Source organism: Leptodactylus fuscus, chromosome 6 (assembly GCF_031893055.1).
Source record: "Leptodactylus fuscus isolate aLepFus1 chromosome 6, aLepFus1.hap2, whole genome shotgun sequence".
Classification (NCBI taxonomy): Eukaryota; Metazoa; Chordata; class Amphibia; order Anura; family Leptodactylidae; genus Leptodactylus; species Leptodactylus fuscus.
The window spans coordinates 132,736,442-132,743,041 of NC_134270.1; positions in this window are offsets into that span (position 1 = coordinate 132,736,442).

Sequence of the window (6,600 nt, forward strand, 5' to 3'; positions counted from 1 at the left end):
ACCTCTAAGGTCCCTGGACATGCTTTGAAAGTCCGAGAGGTGAGTACAATTCCTCCGGATCCTAAGGTATTGACCCTTTGGAATGCCAGATTTGAGGGGTTCAGGGTGCCAGCTTCCCCATTGTAACAGGGAATTTGTTGCGGTTTTCTTCCGATGTACACAGGTCCGTAACCAACCCGACGATTCCCTACAAATCGTAAGATCCAAGAATGTCATTTTTTCCTCTTGGATATCAGATGCAAAGAATAATCCAAGGTCATTGTCATTGAGGACCTGTACAAACCGTCCAAATTCCTCCCTGGGCCCGTCCCACAGAATGAATATATCATCTATGAAACGGACCCAGAGAAGCACCCGCCGAGTCCACCGATCCATTCCGTCACAAAATACCCTCTCCCTCTCCCACCAGCCCAGGTAGAGATTAACAAACGATGGGGCACAGGGACTCCCCATCGCAACTCCCCTGAGCTGGTGGAAGAGGCTGCCCTCAAAGGAGAAGACATTGTGCTCAAGGATATACCGCAATAAGCTGAGGACAAAGCGATTATGTGGCTCAAGGTAACTACCACGTTCCGCCAGCAGTCCATTCTTGCACAATCAATGCTTGTCAGAATTTGTAGGTTTTTGTTTGTCCACCCGTCTCTTGATGATTGACCACAAGATCTCAATGGGATTAAGATCTGGGGAGTTTCCAGGCCATGGACCCAAAATCTCTATGCTTTGTTCCCTGAGCCTTTTAGTTATCACCTTTGCTTTATGGCAAGGTGCTCCATCATGCTGGAAAAGGCATTGTTGAAAGCCAAACTGCTCTTGGACGGTTGGGAGAAGTTGATCTTGGAGGACATTCTGGTACCATTCTTTATTCATGGCTGTGTTTTTAGGCAACACTGTGAGAGAGCCGATTCCCTTGGCTGAGAAGCAACCCCACACATGAATGGTTTCAGGATGCTTTACAGTTGGCATGAGACAAGACTGGTGGTAGCGCTCACCTCGTCTTCTCCGAATAAGCTGTTTTCCAGATGTCCCAAACAATCGAAAAGGGGATTCATCAGAGAAAATGACTTTACCCCTCTCCTCAGCAGTCCACTCCCTGTACCTTTTGCAGAATATCAGTCTGTCCCTGATGTTTTTTCTGGAGAGAAGTGGCTTCTTTGCTGCCCTCCTTGAGACCAGGCCTTGCTCCAAGAGTCTCCGCCTCACAGTGCGTGCAGATGCAGTCACACCTGCCTGCTGCAATTCCTGAGCAAGCTCTGCACTGCTGGTAGCCCGATCCCGCAGCTGAAACACTTTTAAGAGACGGTCCTGGCGCTTGCTGGTCTTTCTTGGGCGCCCTGGAGCCTTTTTACCAACAATGGAACCTCTCTCCTTGAAGTTCTTGATGATGCGATAGATTGTTGACTGAGGTGCAATCTTTCTAGCTGCGATACTCTTCCCTGTTAGGCCATTTTTGTGCAGTGCAATGATGACTGCAGGTGTTTCTTTAGAGATAACCATGGTTAACAGAAGAGAAACAATGATGCCAAGCACCAGCCTCCTTTTAAAGTGTCCAGTGGTGTCATTCTTACTTAGTCATGACAGATTGATCTCCAGCCCTGTCCTCATCAACACCCACACCTGTGTTAATGGAGCAATCACTGAAACGATGTTAGCTGGTCCTTTTAAGGCAGGGCTGCAATGATGTTGAAATGTGTTTTGGGGGATAAAGTTCATTTTCTAGGCAAATATTGACTTTGCAAGTAATTGCTGTTAAGCTGATCACTCTTTAGAACATTCTGGAGCATATGCAAATTGCCATTACAAAAACTGAAGCAGTAGACTTTGTAAAAAATAATATTTGTATCATTCTCAAAACTTTTGGCCATGACTGTAGATGCTCTGATCAAAATGGGAAATATGACGCTGAGAGTCCAGCACCCCCTGGGCTGCACCAACTCCAACCCCACAGAGGTGTTCACCAGAGCCCCAGATTTTGGGGATGGACATGGCGGCACAGAAGTGCAGTATGGGTCAGGGAAAGTTGGACATCCAACGCACCACAAATCACAGCAGAACCAGAAACTGGGAACTCTTACCAGCAGATCTTCAGAGTGGAGATGCAGGTCAAAGGAACCAGAAGGTAGCGGTGGGTGGTTGTCAGTGGATGGCAGCAGAGAGCCAAAGCATAGTCGTTCAATCGGAGTCGTCAACATAAGGGCAGCGCAGTGTAGAGGGTAATCCAGAGGGATGGTCAAAAAGTCCACGTCGGTAACAGGAGAGCAGAGCAGTACAAAATCGGGATCAGGGAGTAGAGTTCTAAAGGCAAGCTGGGGTCGTCAACAGGAGCAGGGACAGTACCAAATCAGTAGGCAAAGGAAAAGTCAGAAGGCAAAGCAAGGGGTCAGAAAAGAGAGGCAATCAAGACAACAGGACAACACTTACTTTCAGGAACCAGATACACTGAATAGCCAGCGGCGGTCCGGAGCTAGAGCCCACCTTAAATAGACTCCGGCCTGCCACCTGGCTTAAAATGCCGGAAGTCCCTGGTCTGGCTCAGGAGGATACCAAAAACTCCCGCAAATCACCACTGAAGTTCCGGTCTGTCTCCCGAGACCTGGAAGTAGGGGATCGGCAGAGCTGAAAGGAGAGGGCTGGCAACCTCTGCACAGCGTTGTGGAGGCTCCAGCCCTACTCCTAACACATTCAAGTTGTGAATTCTGGATTACTGTTCCGTTGTAGGGTGCAGAAAAATGAAATGAAACCTGTGAAAGCTGCCACATGGCTAATGTTGCCCTATGGACTCTACTGATAATAATGAGTCTTTTGGATCCCATCATGATATCTGAGTTGAAGGAGCAGTTCAAGAAGACGCAACACACTTTATCTAACAGCATAGGCCACTTTAAGACTTTGCCCTTGCTTGTGTCATTGGAGCTATAGACTCACATCCCCGAGGTCTCACTATTACTACACCATTACTTAAGTAAACTGGTTTCTGCCAGTATACACAATAGCCTGACATACTTGGCGTAATACAGGATTAACCCTCACCCACAAACCATTAGGACTATTAGTCTAAACTATTAGGAGAACTACAGATATATAAACTTTTATCCAGTATATGCAAATGAGTCACAAGAGCCCATTGGGCGGTCCCGATCGATCGTGACAAGTGCTCAGTCTTTCCTACATAATCTTAGCTCTAAATCTCTTTACTTGATTTACAACCAGTTTTGCACAGCTCACACAGAAACTGATGGACATAGATTAAAGACAACTTCTTTTACAAGGTCCTTGTGCAAGATTTCAGCTCTGGAGAGTGTGACATCAGACAGGAAAGGCGTTGTCAGACAAGGCAGGGGGGCGGCGTGGGACAGGGATTATGTATATCCAGCTGTGATACAGTACAAGGTTAGTGGACAGGATTCCAGCAAGTCCCAACCACGTACTTCAGAAAAACCCCACAGAACAGTCTTGTTTGCAAAATAGAAATAAATTTCCTGCACTCAAATTAATGCTTCCAAAATATTGTGAACTTTTATTAACATCCGACAAAAACGTTTCGGTCTTATATAGACCTTCTTCAGTTTGTCGGTGGGGTATAGTGGAAAGTGGAAGCTTCTGAAATGGTCCAGGTCAGAGGGTCTGACCTGGACCATTTCAGAAGCTTCCACTTTCCACTATACCCCACCGACAAACTGAAGAAGGTCTATATAAGACCGAAACGTTTTTGTCGGATGTTAATAAAAGTTCACAATATTTTGGAAGCATTAATTTGAGTGCAGGAAATTTATTTCTATTTTGCTATGGCTATGAGAAGCCTTTTCCTGGCACCAAACTCCTTGACCGAGTGACGGCACATTAAGATTTTAAGTCTTGTTTGCAAGTTATGAATGCACAGCATGTCAACTACTGCGGTGTGTTAGGCCACGTATTCCACCCTATGCAATGTTAAAACCCAGACTATCTGCATGGGAATGGGAAACCCCTTGTGAAACACAATAATATCTGGATTTGCCATGGTCACGTCTGTTGCAGGATGTCCACTGGAAAGTTACGGCATGTGGCTTTAGATTCATTTGACTATAGAAGCAAATGACCATTGTCAATGACGGACATTACTTTTTTCTTCCTGGGATTACTGGTTTCCTGTTTATTGCATAATGTCAGAATTTGTTATGCTTGTAAAATAACCTGTGGGATACCTGTACCAAGAGAAAACAAAAGGCCCAATACAGGGATCTTCATTACACGGCAAGAAGAAGGACAAAAGAGAGACTGTGAGGTGTTGGCAATGTACATAATATGCTTCATTCGCTGGCAGAAATGTATGGTGTAATACCTAGCGCCCTATTCTATAAGGAATGAAGCTGGGTAGATTTACAGTATGTACCCTACCTTGCCCTGCAGACATTATAATCCCTGCTTTGTCTGCCGTGTAGTTGTGTGTGCACATTTTGTTTGCAGTTTACGGATAGGATTCCTCCCGATAGTGTCCTTTTGGCCTCCATTGGGCCAGTATATATTGGTATATCTTTTTTGCTGCATAGAATAGTGTTAGCCTGTAAAAAATCTACACTCTGCGGCATTTATTTCTTATGAACATGGGAGCCTATGGGTGGTGTAGGACTATATGACTATGTCGGAGGTTTACAGCAAGGAATTCTCCCTATGTATAGCTCTGCTGTAGTATCACATAGCTACAAATTATACCAGGTGCAGTATTTTTCCAGAATTTTTGGCATTCTCTATGGCATGTAAATCCAAGCATGCACATATCACCTTCAGCGGATCTTTAGTCATCCAATGTATGTTGTGACTATAAACATCATTTCTCAAGGACGAAAATCTGTTTGCAGCAGAAACATCATAAACCATAAGATCCTGTGACGTTCCGTTAAAGTCTACCTCAAGGCCGCTGTGAAAGAAGAGGTGTACGTACATGAACGTGTCTATTAATTCATTACACCCCACTAGTTTTGGACCGGATCCTCTGCAGTGATGGTGCATTTCACTGACCGCATGTTACCACTGTAGTCAGTGATCGTTGTAACATCCATGTGTGGGGCAAGACATGACGTCAATAGAGTATTAGAACAGAAGACCTGGACCAGAGAGCCGTGACTGTGATAGCAGGGCCTAGGACAGGTGATTATGGCTTCCTTTGTTATTTTAACTCTGCCCCTGCCTCTCGTTGATTTTCACACTTGGGTCAGAAAACCCCTTTAATTAAATGGATCCCCTCATCATATGTCCAGAATCAGCTGCTGAGTAATATGTACAGTACAATAGTTCAACTGTGAAGGTTGTAAATATATGATCACGAAAAACATTGTTATCCTAAGGGAGCGTTCACACTACCGTCAGTGTCCCACAGCTAGTGTCCGCTGCTAATGTCCGTGCAAAATCACGGCCGCAAAATAGCGCCGCGTATACGATCCACGCTCCCATTGAAATCAATGGGAGCGTATATGGCCCGCAAAAGCTCCCGCGGTGTCTACATGCCAAATTATGAGCCAAAATACATCATGTGAACCCAGCCTTAGTGGAAAAACCAGTTAGGCTGTTGTGGAGCATGAACAGATAAAATGCAATTAACCCCGAGCCCTTACACATTTAGTGACTGGGGGTGGATGGAGGTCAGAGCTAAGCCGAAGCTGTATACTAGGCTATATGTATATGCTGAATGTACGCATGGGATTGTGAAGATTGAGGCTGCAAAGACATTCCTGTGTGTTATGGGCTTTTGACAGTGTACCAGACATCATGACAAGATGGCCTCTATATTGTGCTCAGGTGTAGGCCTGAACATGTGGACACAGGGAGATTATACAGGGTTTCCCATGAGAGCATGGGAGGACCTGGCACACCCACAGAAGTGACATCACAGAACCCACATGGCAAGAAGTCACTCCCACAGGAAATGACATCGCATAAACCACACGGCAAGAAGCTACATCACTTCCTGGAGGTAGTACCCTGGAGCTGATGTCACAGGAGGCGGATACCTCGACCAACCAATCAGAGCTTGCTGTTTACTTCCTGCATGCGAATATAAAATCCTGCACATTCTGTAATAAAGGTCTCTTCGTGTGCACTGCTCAGACTAAGAAAGAGATTCTTATACCAAACATTTCTCATGTGGTATGAAATTTCAAAGTTAGCAACTTAGTCTTTGCATTTGGCCAGCCATTGTCACTCACAAGTTAGCTGCTGAACAGGTGACCAAAAAGGCCCTGTTTCTCACACAACCATTATAAGGGTTATATTCACACCTACATAATTCGGCGCCTTTAGTGAGTGGGATTGATTGTGACAATCTGCCACCGCTCCTGACGTGTGTTTTAGTAAATACTTGTATTTGCCGTAAAAGAACAATTCTGGAGGATGTTTTCTTACTATGTTGCACATTTCCTTTGTTATTCTTCTTAGAAATTTAGTAGATTGGCAACTTGGTGTTACCATTTGGGAGGCCCTAAACAGTCTGACATTGTCCAGTCAGTGCTGATGGCGTCAGACTGTATAAGGCACACCCCTTTGACAAGAACAGAGCCAGTGTCAGCACCCGGCTAAAGAGGGCAAGTACTGTGGCACAGTGATTGACAATGTCTGTAAAGCGCTGCA